The 18,078-nt window shown below is 39.6% G+C and overlaps 1 pseudogene; it reads right to left on the bottom strand.

Annotated features, from left to right (window-relative positions):
* Positions 1 to 2,700: 2,700 nt before the first annotated feature.
* On the bottom strand, positions 2,701 to 17,738 carry LOC128740654 (DNA-directed RNA polymerase III subunit RPC1-like; annotated as a pseudogene).
* Between the last annotated feature and the right edge of the window lie 340 nt (positions 17,739 to 18,078).

The following is an 18,078-nucleotide window of genomic DNA, read 5'->3' as shown; positions in this document are numbered from 1 at the left end:
ATTAGCTGTAAAACGTAGTTTAAAGTGTGTTAAACAATATTATTTCTCTTAATTATATACCTACATGCGAATTTATTACCCTAGACGCGTGCAGCTGAGCGTACAATCGAATACGCTTTATTTGATATTCCACGATTAAAGAGTAAATTACATTTATTCAATAGTAAGTAATATTACTAAGTCACTACTATGTGTTGTATTAACAACAATATATATTCAGTTTTTTGATTCGATTCGGCAAAATAGATATCCTCCTGAAAGGAGCTTCCATTTGACCAGCTGAGAGCAGGTAGAAGAAAAACCAATTGTAAGCCTATAATTAAATGATTTGTTTCTCGATAATTAATAAAATTAAATTACAGTTTCAAGCTCCCAAGTAACATTTTTGTTGTATAATAGCTTATTAAAAAATTGTATAGCTAATTTCCGTGGAACAAGTGCTTGATAAGCTATTATACAACAAAAATGTTACCTGGGCTGTCATCACGAAGACCGCTCTGAGGATAGTTTTATTTCTATCTGAACAGATGGCGTATCCGCCGTTTTCAAATGTTGGTCGACAATTGCTTTCCAAATTATGGCACACTTACGAGGGGCAATACACTGTCGAAAATATGTTACTTTTTCCTTAATATATTTACCGTTCCCACCACGGGGTAAATCACTTCCTGCATAAATATTCAATATGTGATATAAATATTGTTAAATATATTTACTATTTTAAATGTGTCCACCTCATCATAACAACTCTTGCCACATACTGCTATGCACTCAAAAAAATTGACACATCGCATCCACGTGAAAAATCATGTAAACTTCTGTACAGCAACTTACATGAACTTCATGTACTAGTTAAAGGGAAAATTGATAAAATTTGCCGGGATCGCACGTAAACTAGTTAGTATGAGTGCGAGTTACCAACAATTCACGTGAATGTTACATGAAAAGTGTTATGGATGAGAATTACCTGTGTTTTCACGTAAACTTGACGTGTCGATTTTTTTGAGTGTGGGACTTGATAGCTCAAGATCGTATTGAAAAGGTGGAAACTTTCGTAAAATATTCATCAATACCGGTCAATATATTTAGCACCCGGGTAAAAGATTGTAAATATGAATATTTTTTTATTTTTTTGAAACGATGGTTCTACAATTGACGAAGGGAAGGTAAGGGAAAGTCATGAAGAAGGATTTTTTGGGAATGGAGGGGAAAGAGGGGAAGAGTGGTTAGAAAGGGGGTGGAGAGGGGGGGGGGGGTAATAGGTAGCTACGCTTAACAAGTTGTCTTTGTGACTTCTACCTTTTGTGCAATGCTGGAAGGTGCATGGGTCGAACCAAGCTATAATCTGAGATTATAACCGGATTTGAACCCACAACACCCGCCGGGGCATGAGCTCCCGTTATCAAACCGACCATACTAAAGGGGAATTCAACCAAAAAAGTTAATGCGCTCTAAAATAAATTAGATAACCCCTATTCGATTCTGCGGACTTTTTTGCACAAAATTATTAGGTTTTTACTAGGGGCGTCTCACTAGAATTATATTAAATATATTCACTGCAAATACTGCAATCACTGCAAATATCGCTTTGCATCCATTTGCAGTGAATGCAAATTTTGCAACACCATCTGTCAAAAACTTCTCTGATATGTTGTTGTTCTTCGCGTTTGTGTTGTGTTTCTGTCCCGTTCGTAGCTGGTTTATTCCGCCAGAGAACTATTTTATTTTTGCTTGTGCGCTGATTTTTTTTGCTAGTGGTAAAAATTGTTTTTATGCAAGTAATCATGTATATTTAATAGAAGGATGCGGTATAGAGCATTCTTCAATGAAAGTGCATTGACAACCTGCAGTTTAATAACTTTATCGGAGGCTCGCCGTTGCACTTTTACCTAACCATGGTAAGATAAACCAGCTTTCGTACAGAATACCGGCAATGGAGGAGTTTGTTGGTCGCGTTCCGGACCACGTCACTACTAGCAGTTACTACGAGCAGGAACCACTTCGGAAGACCGTTCTCGAAACCTAAGTGAATACGGTAAGGCGGTAAGTGTAATTCTATGAAATGTCAGCTTAACGTAGTCATTGCCATTGCTGTTTGTCGTTTTAGCATTCAAAGCGAAACATCGATACTAGATCACTGAGGGAGGGTGTATGGTGTCACTTGGAAATGCTCCGCAGTGATTACGAGGACGTAAAAAATACCGGAAGAGCTGAATCATGATGCGTGCCATCATCGGTGGCATCGTTGTTGACCAGTTAGACAGAAGCTCAGCAGTCGCAATCCTTTCGGCGCAGCAACCGCAATAGCATATACATTATTAAGGGAACACGAAGATCCCTCAAAATCTTTCAGTAATGTTGTTAAACATCACCTTTTCTCGATGGGATTTTTAGAGAAAATAGCTAACAAAAATCAAAGTTTCAAATTTATTCTATTGTCAGATTTTTTATTTATATATTTATTTTTTATTTGAATGTCAATATATTTCATTATTATAGTTAGGATTTTTTTTCTTCTTACAGTTGCTCATTTTGAGACAAATCATAAAAATATTAATCAACGGCTTAGTTCTAAGTCTCATCTAACCAGGTTAGATAGAACTTCATTATCTTTCGCATTATGACCGATTACATTATCAGAATAAAAGTCAACAGGATAGCAACGTAGCTCCGGTATATCGCAAGCCAGCGAGGGAATCTTCAAGAAGTTACGAGTTGAGCAATCAGGTGCTTGCCACTATCGGTTGAATGCTTATCATCGATGGAAACAAAATTGTTTCCGGTACTCGGGTCCAACGTACTGACCTCCTGTTTCGACATCCACTTCGGTGGAATCTTCGTTCCGAAATCATCCACGCAATTGTCGGTAAACGGGGCGCAATTCTCATAATCAACTCTAATACGATCGTTCATCACATCGTCTTTGTAAGCACGAACCAAAGTTTCCGACCACTGTTTTTATCGCTATAACCTCGGGTCAGTAAATTACACGCCAGAATATGCATTGTTGGATTGTTGCGCTCTTTGAACGAATTTTGACTGCCATGCTTCAGCGCAGTAATCAAAGCACTAGTAATCGTTTCGTGTCCAGAAATGTGTTTGGCCTTATTTTGGATACAGTAGCGACCACGACAGTACCGAATTCGACTTTGATTTAGGAGAAAAAAAAGTAGCTTAATCGCGCCGCAACTGTACCCAACCACACTGTCACTATCTTGCTGATCGACAGAAAACCGATGAAACTAGATCCACAGAATCACAATCCAGAGCCATCCAGTACTTGAGCTAAAACTGTCACCGTCAGACGAAAGTTTGCCGGTTCCGGCCGGCAGCGCAGACGACAAACTAACACCGGCCGCGGATAGTTGGTTTTTTTCTCCGCGACACTCGCGATTTCATCGCTCTTTTGCTCCGAAACGCTACCATCCTACGTCGGTTTTGCCTTTGCCATCGTCATCTCGGGAACTGCTGGTGGCTTTGAACCAGAGAGCGAACAGTTCGCCTTGCTGTGAGCTGATTTGTTTTTTAGTTGACCATCCGCTAGAACTTGGTCTATCTCGGTTAATCTTCGGCAGCTGCTATTGTTATCTGTAAAAATGATTTACTTCTATAAGTGACTTTGTTAAAATATGTGAACAATGCTTAATTTAAATATCAATAATTCTATTCAAACGCCCACAAAACACTATTTATGACAATTTGTGAAATTAGACGCCTCCAAGAATTCGTTGTGCATTTGATGCAGAATGAAAGCATTCCAGTTTTGAATTAAACTTGCCATTATTGCCAGGACGGTACGTAACAAGTGCAGAAAGTTGCTAGTCTGGCAAGCTTGATTTCAAGTTCCAACATCATAGCACGTGGCGCAAAAAGCAAAGCTCACAGGCCAGAATGAACTCCTTCGCGCAACAATGCGACCAAATTCCTTTCCTCGACGGATAAATAAAATAAAGAGTCAAGTACAGTCAAATCTCGTTTTACGTCCACTATTGGGGGGACGTAAATCAAATCGGTCGTAAAAAAAGTGGACGTTAATTCAAATTTCGGACGTAAAACGAGAGGACGTTAATTCAAATTTTGGACGTAAAACGAGAGGACGTTAATTCAAGTTTTGGACGTAAAAAAAGTGGACGAATTGACATAATTGGTTCCAACATGGAATAACTCGTGATCCTGACCGTATAGCACGTTGGTGTCTTCGACAAAGTTGTTTAGCAGATCAAGGGCTTTTCGTCGGATTGTATGGATTATAGAATTGTCTCACTACGTGGCGCTAGTGTATATGTAGTACTCTTATGCAGGCCATATCTTGCGCTGCTGACTATCTAGAATGTTGCGGTCTTCGGGAAGTTTACGCAAATGACTGACACCTTCAAGATGGTATGGAAAATAATGCAGAATTCGCTCATTACGTGGCGCTAGCGTATATGTAGCATTCTTATACAAGCTCTATCTGGCGCTGCTGGCTATCTAGAAAGTTACGGTCTTCGGGAAGGTTACTCAAATGACTGCCGCCTTCAAGATGGTATGGAAAATAGCGCTGAATTGACTCACTACGTGGCGCTAGCGTATATGTAACATTCTTATACAAGCTCTATCTGGCGTTGCTGACTATTTAGAAAGTTACGGTCTTCGGGAAGGTTACTCAAATGACTGCCGCCTTCAAGATGGTATGGAAAATAGCGCAGAATTGACTTACTACGTAGCGCTAGCGTATATGTAGCATTCTTATACAAGCTCTATCTGGCGCTACTGGCTATCTAGAAAGTTACGGTCTTCGGGAAGGTTACTCAAATGACTGCCGTCTTCAAGATGGTATGGAAAATAGCACAGAATTGACTCACTACGTGGCGCTAGCATATATGTAGCATTCTTATACAAGCGGTGTGTTGCGCTGCTGGCTATCTAGAAAGTTACGGTCTTCGGGAAGTTTCGAAAAAATTTCTGTTTTATTTGTATGAGAGTCCTTATCCTCGTACCACAGGGGTAAGGGGTCTCAAAGCATCGTAAAATAAATTCATGTCTCCAAAAACACCCACAAGCCAAATTTGGTTCCATTTGCTTGATAAGTTCTCGAGTTATGAGGAAACTTATATTTCATTTGTATGGGATCCCCCTTCTTAAAGAAGGCAAAGGCCTAAATTCACTATAGAAAAAAATCTTGCCTCCAAAACCCCTTACATGCCAAATTTGGTTCCTTTTGCTTGATTAGTTCTAGAGTTATGAGTAAATTTGAATTTCATTTGTATGGGAGCCCCCCTCCCACTAGCGCCACGTAGTGAGTCAATTCTGCGTTATTTTCCATACCATCTTGAAGGCGGCAGTCATTTCCCGAAGACGTTAATTCAAATTTCGGAAGTAAAACGAGAGGACGTAAATTCAAATTTCGGACGTAAAACGAGAGGACGTTAATTCAAGTTTTGGACGTAAAAAAAGTGGACGTTAATTCAAATTTTGGACGTAAAACGAGAGGACGTTAATTCAAAATTTGGACGTAAAAAAAGTGACGTAAAACGAAATCACGTAAAATGAACGGACGTAAAACGAGATTCTAGTGTACTCCATTGTCAAAAAGTTTCAGGGTAATCCTCGATCAGGTTTGGTATCAAAGCCAATTAAAATTTTATCCATAACGACGAGGAACAGTAGCGATGAAGGTTTGTAACCCTGTCTTACTCCTGTAGCAACCCTTTTAGGGCTCACAGAAGGATCCAATCCACCGGAAATGTTAAAGTTTCCCAGATATTGCTGAAGAGTTGATGCAACATTTGCGATGGCGATACTGGGCAAGATTTCAGCATCTCGGCTAAAATACAGACTATTCCTGGTGATTTACAAGACTTCATATATACAATTTCTATTAATGACGGCACCTCCGGGTTGACACGGTCGATGCGACGTACTGTGGGCATCACGCGCTGCTGATTTTTCTAGTCTGCAGATTTTGAGACTCGGAAGAGTTGTTTAAATGCTTAGATGAACAGTTAGGCTTGTCTCGGTCGGTCGGACGGTCGATCAGTAATTAGCCAGCTCTGCCCGTGGCGACATCCTCGCATTGGTGCTAAGTCAACTAAGGTAGCAAAAATTTTCTACAATAAGTGGATATGTCTGCTGGTAGTGACCCTCTTCAACTAGTTAGTTGACCCTGGCTCTTTTGTCGCGTTTACAGAACTTCTGAACAGCTCTTTCCAGCTTGGAGTATCATTGATGGGTTGCTGTCTCAGTCGCCCTGGTTCGTGCACACTCAATCTTGGTTTTCGCCGTGTTTGGAATCAGGATACGATCGTTTTTATTGTTTATTCGCTCTGAGCCTCGTAAGCCCCTTGGACCTCGATTAGTTCCAGTATTTGGAGCTACAAGCTGCTAGCTTTTCTTACCCGTTGAGCCAACTGGCAAGACAAGTTGTTGGGCAAGGGTCTGTGAAGTAATCTGTGGCCACATTCCGCAACTCTTAATTTTACAAAATTGAAAAGCAAGCTCTCAATTCGAGTTACAGAATGACTTAAATTTTAAATAAGTACGAAATTTCTCTTTAAAGTAGTTAATCGTACTAGATTGAGTTAACTTATGGAAACGGGTGGTTTCAATCCTCAGAAGGTATTTTTACCTCGGGTGGCACGTTCTTCATATTTATTTTGGACATTTGTGCCTCGCCGCTTTGGCTTCTCATCATCATTTCCCTGATGGGAAGGGAAAAGGATCAGGAAGAATGGGAGGGTTTGGACGGGGGAAAGAAATCTTCACAAAAACATTTAAATAAAAGAACACCTATACTCCCGTATAGAGATGCCAATACTGGGCGGTATTTCGAAAACCGGTTTTTCGGTATTGATGAAAACCGCTAAAAGTTAATAATCGAAAACTACATTTAAAAATTTTATGATTTGAAACAGATCTTTCCATAATCAATGGTACTCAATTTCTTTCGGCATAACTAATTGGCTAGTTCATTAAAAAAATTTAGTTTTAAAACGCCAAGAGAATTTATCATGTTGTCTCTTAAACGAGAACAAATGTTAATGAATAAATTCTAATGAAAAAATTTGCGGAGGCAAAGAATTTTCATTCAGTGTCCTCGGATAAAGGAAGTACCTTACAGAATTTTATTAGCAAAACATCCTTGATGTCTTGAAGAATATTACAAAGTCATTTGTTTTTAAATCACGAATAGGGCGGTTAATTATAAAACGAATAAATTTAAATATATGAACTTTCTCTGAAATTCTACCAATACAGTAAATCGAACAGTAGTTGTGCGATACCTGAGAGGTGTTCCGAGAGCAGCTCTAGAGTCGTAGAGTTTGCAATTTTTCCGTTACAGCAATTCGACAGCAGCTTGGACTGGTTCTGGCAATGCAACGATTTCTTCATTCTTCATGAACTATTCATCGCATAACTAGTACAGCGTATATTTACTTTTTAGATCGAAGAGATGATTGGAGCACGTAGAATTGGCTCAGTCCTGTCAACAGGCTATTCTAACTAATCAGAAAGTTATTTCTATTCCAGTTTGTATTAGCACCCGAACAAATCCTTCTTCGGTGGTGTGTTCTGACATTTCTCTAGAATACTCCGTCAATTTTCACTAGAGATTTTCTGAACAGCTTCACTGTATATCGCACATTTTTTTTTTGTTGCGCAATATTCTTAATAAATTGGTGCATTCAAGTAGGAAATCCAGGAAATCGGACCTGCTCTACCCTTCGCAAAACGCTATGATCAAGGAGCATACGCCGCTGTACGAAGCTGACAATGTACAAAACCCTCATTTAACCGGTAGTTCTTTACAAACTTGAAGCTGTGACGTCACTCACAATGGAAATACGCGCTCTTGTCGTGTTTGACCGGAAGGTGCTGCGGATGATATTTGGCGGAGCACAAACTGAAAGCGGAGAGAGGGAACGTTTTATGAATCACGAACTACATACACTTGTTGGAGAGATTGCAATCGTAAGTATATCTGGCCAAAGTCAGTAGGCTGCGGTGGATTGGGCAAGTCGTAAGGATGCCAAATGACAGTGCGACAAAACCGGGTCTTTTCAACAACCCCACAAGTACTCGGTGGGATCGACGTGCTAGATTGCTCAACCAGATCAAAAGCGACTTGTAACTGCTGGGAAATTAGCGATGAGTGACCCATGGAGTGAACTGAGTTGAATGGAGACAACTGCTTAAAAAGCACGAGGCACTCCGGCTCTATGCTGACAACAGTGAGGTATTTCAGAGGTTTCCCTTTGAAAAAAATTACATGATTGAATTATTATTTGTAGAACTAAAAAAAGCAAAGCAAAACCTAGCTGCTACATTCCGATTTCGAAACTTGACGTTCTGTTTTTATACGACAAAATTCGCAGCCAGCTTTTAGAGTGCAGGGCAATTGCAGGGCCAGTTGCTGCGATCCTATTGACTCTAACAGCCTCTCTCAGTCGAGATTCGAACATACGACGACTGGCTTATTAGGCCAGCACCATACCTCGAGGTCGACTGGGAGAACTATCAACAATACACTTTCAAAGTTTTACCAGCGATTTAAGCTTCTTGAGTTGTTATTTAATCATGCAAGAAAATACCGGTTTTTGATCGTGGAAAAACCGGTAATTCGGTATTGGAAAAGTGCCTGGCAATACCGGTAAAACCGGTAAAGCATCTCAACTCCCGAAGGGATACTGGTCGTCTTCGAAAAGAGCATAAAGCTTTTAACTAAGTTAGGAAACTTAGCGCCCCCGAGGGGATGACCTAGCAAAGCGTTTAATCCGACATGCGGAATTGCAAGAGTTAAGCCATTCCACCCAAAATCTTAATCCATGCCCCTTATAAGTAGGCATGAATGAGTTTGGGGGAATGGCATACAGAGCCCTGCGCAGGCCTCTGAAAAGTGCATCTTTCAAAGATGCCGTAAAATGACGGCTTACCATCCTAACTTGGAACCGCAGGTCTGCAAAAGACAGACCCGAACGAGAAAAAGTATCTTGTCCGATTTTGCTTCTTTCGCCGATTTTTCTCATAATGTTTGCCTTTAGCTAACGTCGCCGACGCATTTTCATGAGAAAAATTTGCTAGAGAAGACTCACCGCTGGTTTCAATCCTAGTCAGTGTAGCAAATATAAATTTTTATGTTTACTCTTTCACATTTAGTAAAAGGGAATAGATAACCCGACAAACTTTCCAGCATAATATTCAACACAAAAAACTTGTATTTTTCCATTCTTGATGCTAATTTTGAGTTATATTCGAAAACCAGGAATTTTTCAAAAATCAACCAGGAAAACCGGGAAAAAACCAGGAATTTGAAATCACAGATTGAGTTGCCACCCTGATACACTTTGGCCAGTCGCTCAACCAGCTAGTCCCAGTTGCAAGGGGAGGCAGTAAAATCGACACAACCGTATCTACGAGCCGAAGCTGCTTTAATGGGGAAACAACTGCCAGCCTAGAACAATTAGACGGTGAAAATTTCAATAGTTGCGGCTCCACTGTCTGCCACTAAAAATGAAATAAAAGCCTTGCACATCACAAACTCCCGGAATGCGTCGTCAATTCATGTTCGACAGACAGCGAATTTGGATCTCGCAGGGTAATTTTTCGTACGATCACCGCCTAGATATCGGGTGTGACTCCGCAAAATTGCACACCCATTCTGTCCTGCCGGGACAATCACCGCCTCACTGTACGTAGCCAAATCAATATCAATCAACTCGCTCTGATGTTAACCGATCAAAATCCGACCCGGTTGATTTTCAATCATACACAGCAAGTCCACCATTCTCTCCGACCGATATAGTTGATACTTGATAGTATTCTGGCGTTGAGACGGTTGAGACACTTGATCCGTACAATGTCATCACATGGTTTACTAAGAAGGATATGGTGGATCATGTAGAACGTCACTTGGAGATACGTATACATGCCGTGTTAAGTGCAAACTGTTACTGAAGCAAGACTTAATAAGATGCTACCGAAGTTGATAACCCTCTGTGAGGATGGTATTGAAGCGACAAAATCCGAATTCCATGGCCATATCTTAAGCGAAAAAGGACTATGGATTGGAAACTCGGGACGTGGAACTGCCGATCTCTCAACTTCCATCGGAGCACTCGAGTGCTCTCCAACGTATTGAAGAGCCGCAAGTTCGACGTCGTAGCGCTGCAGGAGATGTGCAGGAAGAGTTCGACGGTACGTACGTTCAGACATGGACATACCATCTACCAGAGCTGCGGCAACACACGAACTGGGTATAGCTTTCATAGTGATGGGCGAGATGCGGACATGGGTGATTGGGTGGTGGCCAATCAATCCTCGAATGTGCAGGTTGAGAATCAATGGCCGATTCTTCAATATAAGCATCATCAACGTGCACAGCCCTTACCTCAGAAGTAGGGGAATGCCGTCGTGGTTGGGTCATCTTTTGGTCCAAAAATCTCATTTCAAAAGAAACTTTGGTAATTTAACAAAGGTCCAAATACAAAGGTCTAAATACGAACTATTGATAAGACCTTTGTTAAATTTCCAAAGTTTCTTTTGAAATGAGAAAATTTAATCACCTGGTGAATATGAATAGCGAGAGCATTTCTAGTGAAACAACCTTCAATAAGAAATGATATGTTGCCGGACAAGAAAAGCAACTGCGTCCACAGAATCGGCCTCTTAGCGGAGCACGTCGAACGCGTGGTTCCAGCGAGTTCACTGGCATCTGCGGTCCCGTAAAAGGGACGTGAGCGTGACAAGAATTGCTGGAAGACTAACCTGACCGATGTATAAGGACAATGGACCATTTGAATGTTACCATTCAACAAATTGATAAAAATATGAAAGTGACAATGAATGAATGAATTTTACGGCAAAATTACGTATTGGGAGAAACGATTAGCAGCTGCTATAGGGATCACGGAGAGCAACTAACACAGTAACGGTGAACGAATTGGCCCGACTGGAACGGGAAACGCAGAATTTATTCTTGAAGCATTTCTTTATGTACAGCATGTTATGTTATAACTATATGTTCAAATACAATGTTTCATATCTCCGAGAATGTTTAACACATTCAAATCTCTGATAAATGGCTTAATACGTTAAAGTTATCTAATAGACCGTCTTATTTATAAACTGACTATACTTTGTGCACATCCTTCTATATACAACTGACACTTATCTCCTCGTCAGACATATCGTCTTTCGGTGGTTTATAGTCCTCAACTTGATCTTCCCGTATCATTCGGCTCAACAATTTAATTCAACGTTCATATTATCGTTCATATTCAATCGTTAAAACCGTCGATCGCTGGTTTTCGAAGAAGACAAAATAGAACCTCTTTGATTTTCCGGTCTTTAGATCACAAACCAGATACAAAACTAAGATTAGCTGGGTGTGCGGCATATATGGTGCCGGAGTGAATAGATCCTGTGAAGCCTGCGTATGACATTCGCACCGATGTTTGGTATCTAGGCATCACACTGGTTGAGCTGGCACTGCCGTATTTCCATACGTGCCGACGTCGCAGGCTGGTTCCGTAATGTTGCTAAAGATTTGATATTCAGTTAACTGCTCCGCAACTGGTTACCTCCGTGCTAATCACGCCGGAAAGTTTTTTGGATATACCTCCGTAAGCGCGCAGTTTTCTACCGTATTGCGGTGTTACGTTTGTTAAGTTAAAAACAAGTGAGTAAATAAAATACGTATATTTTAAAACAAGTCAAAGTGACTCTCATTCAAAATAACTCAATAACAGCACTTATTTACGCAAAACCAGAACTTTCTAATGTCAACGTTACTTTCAATATTCAAATCAAAACTGACGAGAACCCACTAAGCAATGTTTCAACTGCTTGTACGAAATTGATAATATGAAGCTACAACAGTTAAATATGACATGAACATCTGCAGTTTGGTATTGGTACTTCGCGTTGTCGGAAGTTTATCAAAAACAATCTCTTTTTTATTATAATTATGGTGATCGACACACTCTTGCATGGTCCATACAATCAATTATCTGCATGTCATTCAGCAATGCAACTTAAAAATAAAGAGAAAAAAATAACTCAACCGAATTGATTGGATGAGTTTCCTAAGACAGTCGACTAGATAGAACTTTATCAACAAATCTCGTCACAAAGATGCCAAATGTTGCACTGGGATGGTGTATGAATGTTGAAGAAATGTAGGTATTCCGAAATTTAGCACGCAAATCCCCGAGCAGTCTTGGTCGTCTTTAATAATAGATTAAAGAATCAGTCAAACAATGTACTACGCACGTCTTGATATTCATACGACTCACGTGTTATTCTAGGTCGCCGTGGAAGCATTATGTCTATGTGCACTAGAGTTGCCTGAACTGGTATGCTGTGACGGTCCCTGATTTTGTTGTGTACGACTTGAGAATTGCATTTGGTTTACCGATTCTGTGTTTCGATAGCTTCCAGCCTGGTTTATCAATTACCAGCTGCCAGACAAGACCCAGGTAACCAATAAGCATTTCCAATGCAATTTAAAAGCAAGCCAATAAGCATTTAAGTTGCCTTAAATGCTACTTAAATGCTATTTTGGCAAAATATGCGGCTACTTTACTGCTAGCCCTCTAATAGTGCTGACAATGCTTATTTCTAGCTAGTTACCAACAAGAAGAATTTAAATAGAATTGTGGATGCCAATTTACAACAGTTATGCAGTCAAAAAGCTGATAAACAACAACCTGCAGTATAAAACGCCAGGGATGCTAATAAATGGCTAATTTACTGCTTATTTTAATGCTTATTGGTTACCTGGGCGATTTCTGATGTTGATTCTGAGCGTTGTCTTAACAATTACCAGACTACTGTTTTACCTGACTCACTGCTAATATACATGTTATTGAAATAAAACATAACCATACGTTTTATTCGTTTATAACGCATATGCAGCTAATATCGATAATGACTTTTTATAAGTTGTGCTTTCGTTATTGCATTTAACTTGTATTGTCAATTGCAAGAAAAATTGTACCATCCAAAGTGCGATATCGCTCATAAAAGTGCTATTTTAGCTTAAATCGTTTCGGTCTCTTCGGCGCACTTTTTCGTTATCTTCCAAGCAATAAGTGCACCGAAGAGACCGAAACGATTTAAGTTAAAATAGCACTTTTATGAGCGATATCGCACTTTGGATGGTACAATTTTCCTTGCAATTGACAATAAAAAGTTGCATAAATAACAATTCAGTTTCACAATACAATTATTGCGTACCACTGGCACTTGAAATATAACGTTTAAGTACGTTATTTTTAGTGAGCAAAATCTATACCTATAAAAATGGATTTCTGTCTGCCTGTCCGTATGTTCCTTATAGAATCGAAAACTACTGAACCGATCGGCGTGCAAATTAGCATTCAGGGGTTTTTGGGGCCAGGTAAGGTTCTTATGATGGTTAGAGATCCGTCACCCCACTAAGAGGGGGGGGGGGGCTCCGTAGCCGCAAGGTTACCGAGTCTGCTTTGACAAGCGAGTGGTCGTGGGTTCGAATCTTAGTAGAATCAAGTAATTTGATGTCAAGTGACTTTAGCATGGGTTTATTTTCAGGCCCCTCCACTTACCCTTCCTTCGTGCTGAATTCTATATTTACCATCTGAAGCCTCTTGATAGTGCGAATGTCCCTCCTATAGTTAAGTGTACTGGTCAGTGGTACGGGTGAGTCCTCGCCAGGGACGGCTATAATATGGGATAGTGCTGGCAGCGAGTAATAAGTGGGTAAAGTAGATCAAACTTTGAAGGAAGGGTAAACCCCAATACACGCAAGCACGCACACAATTTAAAATAAGCATATCGTTCACTCAATAGCGATTATAGCAAAATGAAACGCAGTGCAGGTCATACAGCAAACACCTTACAATAGATCAACTATATTGGTCGCAGTAATGAGTCCACACATGGAAAAAAGAAGGGGGACTCCCATACAAATCTATACCTATAAAAATGGATTTCTGTCTGTTATTTCACCATGGCAGTGATTTCCGCTATATGTATACGTTCATGCTTCATCACATTTGACATCACTAGTGTGCATCTTTCATCTATGTAAAGATACAGACCAGCCCTGGGACCTGGTTGCAGTTAAGCAATCCTCAAGGTTATGCCCGTGCGCAGGGGTTCGCCCAATGTACATAAATAAAACTAAAATCAAACTGTTTCAAGCGACGGCAATTTGGAGTCAGGTACGATGCTGCCAATGCTGCCTAAATTGCCCAGCATGGGGCTGTTATGTTAGGCCGTTTAAATAAAACTGTTTGATTTGCTTTTCCGTGTAAATCTTATGGCAGAGTTTCCTCTAATTCTTTTATACGTACCCTTTAAAGGACGGAATTTTTCGGAAAACTGTTACTATGAAACAAGTAGGTACTTTTCCTAGAACTTATTTAACAATTGGAATATGAAGTGTAATTATTCAGCTAACATTACCCAACTTTTCTATTTTTAGGAGGCGCACCCAATTTTAGACAGTCTTTTTACCAACAGCTTTCACCTAGTAGTTGTGTGAGCTAGTGGTTAACGGGTTATAGGGAATTATATCCAATTTAAATTATATCCAAATCCATTTACGATTCCCTGCTTTCTACTCAATATTTAACAGAAGAATACAAGAAAAATGACTGAAGTCCTTGGAGCAATTCATCAAAAAAAAACCCGAATTAATCCACCTAGCGGCGTGACCTAGCCTTTCTACTACAATAATCATTATTTAATTTCTCAGAAACATCTGAACAGAACAGAAAAATAATGTTAACACAAAAGATAATTTTTGCAGACTTGAATGAATATATATAGAAAATTAGAAAATAACCCTCTAACGGGTCTACAGGCGGCCTTTTCTTGTACAATTGTGAGTAACAGCAAGTGAAGAAAATGACAATTGAAATCTGAAATCAAAGAAAGAAAAAACTTTTCGATTGAATCCCACTATTTAATATTTATTTGCAACAGATACGTAGTTCGCCTAAGACGTGCAGGCTTCATCAGTGCCTTATTTCAAAGCGTATACGTATCTGTCGCGAATGAATATTAAATAGTGGAATTTAGTCGGTAAAAGTTTTTTCTTTTCTTTAATTTCAGAGTTCGTATTACACTAAGAGGCTTCAAAAACTTCAGACAATTGACATGTTTCTCACTTTTCTTGAATTTCAATGCAAATTAGAAAATTGCAAATTGTCATCACATACACACGTACATACATACATACATACATACATACATACATACATACATACATACATACATACAGACATACATACATACATACATACATGCATGCATGCATACATACATACATACATACATACATACATACATACATACATACATACATACATACATACATACATACATACATACATACATACATACATACATACATACATACATACATACATACATACATACATACATACATACATACATACATACATACATACATACATACATACATACATACATACATACATACATACATACATACATACATACATACATACATACATACATACATACATACATACATACATACATACATACATACATACATACATACATACATACATACATACATACATACATACATACATACATACATACATTGAATACAATCAACATTTGATTGATATGTTTTGATTTCACACGTTTTAACGGTTTAATATACGGTGCTCAAGTGTTAAAGTTTGAATAACTTTTGAATGAACCGTCCGATTTTAAATAACTCGGTTTCGTTTGATAGATCTCAGCAGTAATTTTCAAATTAAAATAAAATGCGTGATGTTTTACATTGAATTGATGTTTATATGTTTCAAAAATATGTTTTAAATACTATTTTTTCACATTTCTTTATGTAACTTTCAAACTACAAGGCCAATCGTCATGAAATTTGGAAGTTAAGGGTTTGCAAGACTCCTCTTTCATATGCAATCAATTTTGTTCAAATTGGTTAAGGGACCTGTGAGATAATGAAGTTCCATATTTTTCGTATTTTTATACATAACTTTTGAACTAAAAGTGCGATCAAAATGAAATTCAATAGCAACCTATAGGACACCTAGACCTTTCATTGGACACTAAGAACATTAAAATCGGTCCAGCCATCTCCGAGAAAAGTGAGTGAGATTGAAAGCGTTACATACCCACACACACACATACACACGCACACACACACACATACATACACACACACAGAAAATGCTCAGTTTTCGAAACTGAGTCGAATGGTATATGACATTCGGCCTGCAGGACCTTCTTTCCATTTCCGGTTTTCCAAGTGATTTCTATACCTTTATACTATATATTTATATAGTAGAAAGGCAAAAAGTACAAGAAAAATGTTCAAAAGGAGTGACTAGGGTTGCCAAGTCTGATAATTACAAAAACCGGCCGATCGGTCCTGCCTTCAAAAAATGCGGCGGGGGGGGGGGGGGGGTGTTGTGGCAGCATTTCAGAGGATTTGTCTGTAATGTGTAATGTGTGCATTACAGTCGCCGGTAGCATGTAACCGGCATAGAGAGAAAGTGGGAGTCGCTTGACAGTTTCCCGTGTAAGTTATTGAAGATAGCTAGTTTTTGAGTGACAACTAGCTGCTTCTGGCGCTGGTGGACAGTTTAATGTATATTACCGCCAGAAACAAGGTATTATCACTGCAAAACTAGCTATCGTCAATGATCCACTGTTCAGGATTGCTAATAAATTTATCAGAAAATTTAACAAACCAGGCAAAAAGTACAAATCCGGCTTCGTACGTCGGAAAACCGGCCTTTTTGCCGGATTGACCGGCCACCGGCTTTGCAAGTGAAAAACCGGTCGGGCCGGCCAAAAACCGGCCACTTGGCAACCCTAGGAGTGACGCTGATTGAGACCGGTTTCGAAACCAGTCGATAATTTCGCTTTATGTTGGTCATTGTAGATTTTTTTTAAACATTAAGACTAGCATATATAAGATTGGATGTTGTTTTTTTTAAATGAACAATAAAAAGTATACTTACAGAATTTTTCAAAATATGACAGCGCCCGATCCTCGAACCCGTTGGACCGTTGATGGCCTGCTGTCCGACATAGACTATCATCTGAGAAATATTAACATTAGAGCCCTTCGAATCCAACTGGGCCATAATGAGGGAACTGTCGGTCGGATGTAGCTCGCGGAAGCAAGCAGCTGTCAGCTCTCGAATGCTGGAAAGTTCTTTCAGTATCACTGCTTCTATTGTTTTTTCCGCCGTGCAACCTGGCTGACATTAGAGTATTCCCTTCTTTGTTTCGGCAATGTACTCGTCACACCGTCTGTAGTCATTTTCAGCAAGGCCTGCTTTTCACCCAGCAGTTTTCGGTTAGAGGTAACACCCCCGACTCCAAACGAAAAACCATGATTCATCATAAAATAGGAAGCCAATCGCCACATCGACCGGATGGCCGTCTTCGCCGAAATCTCTCACAATCACGTAAAACATACAGCTTTTTGTATCAGATCCCATTGTACCTTTATCCATTGCGCCACACATCAGCTCGGAGTCACGGATGAAAACCCACGAATCCTTGATGCACATATCTTTGCCACTGGTATAATAGCGACCTTTCTTCGAGAGATTGGCATTTACAATGCACTGCCTGTTCGGTTTCAGTATCAAATTGAAAATTTGCTTGCCTATCCATATTTTTCTCGGCTTGACTATGGCCGGTTTTGGCAGGTCAATCTTCATATTAGTATAAGGACTGGACAGCATGCAGGCAGCCAATTGCATAATCTGTTCTCGAGTAAGGAATTGATCTTTCTGCGTTAGAAGAAAAGCACCAGTGATGAAATCCTGCGTAGCAGCAAATAGCAACTCTCCGTTTCGGGGTGTCACCAGATTGGATTTCTTCTGCAAGAGTTAATATGTAATGAAGTCAATGAGACACCGTGCCAACCCGCCACGATTACTGTACGCAAGGTACTTCTTAAATACGTTTCCTTTTTGCTGCACGTAATTTGCTCCGGAATATTTTTCTGTGCCATTTTTGACGCATTGCCATAATAAGTTGACGCGTTTTCTGTCACAGAAATATAAAAATTAATCAGAATATATCAAATGAATAAAGTTA

The sequence above is a fragment of the Sabethes cyaneus genome, chromosome 3 (genome assembly GCF_943734655.1).
Source record: "Sabethes cyaneus chromosome 3, idSabCyanKW18_F2, whole genome shotgun sequence".
NCBI lineage: Eukaryota > Metazoa > Arthropoda > Insecta > Diptera > Culicidae > Sabethes > Sabethes cyaneus.
This window is presented reverse-complemented; position numbering and strand designations above follow the sequence as displayed.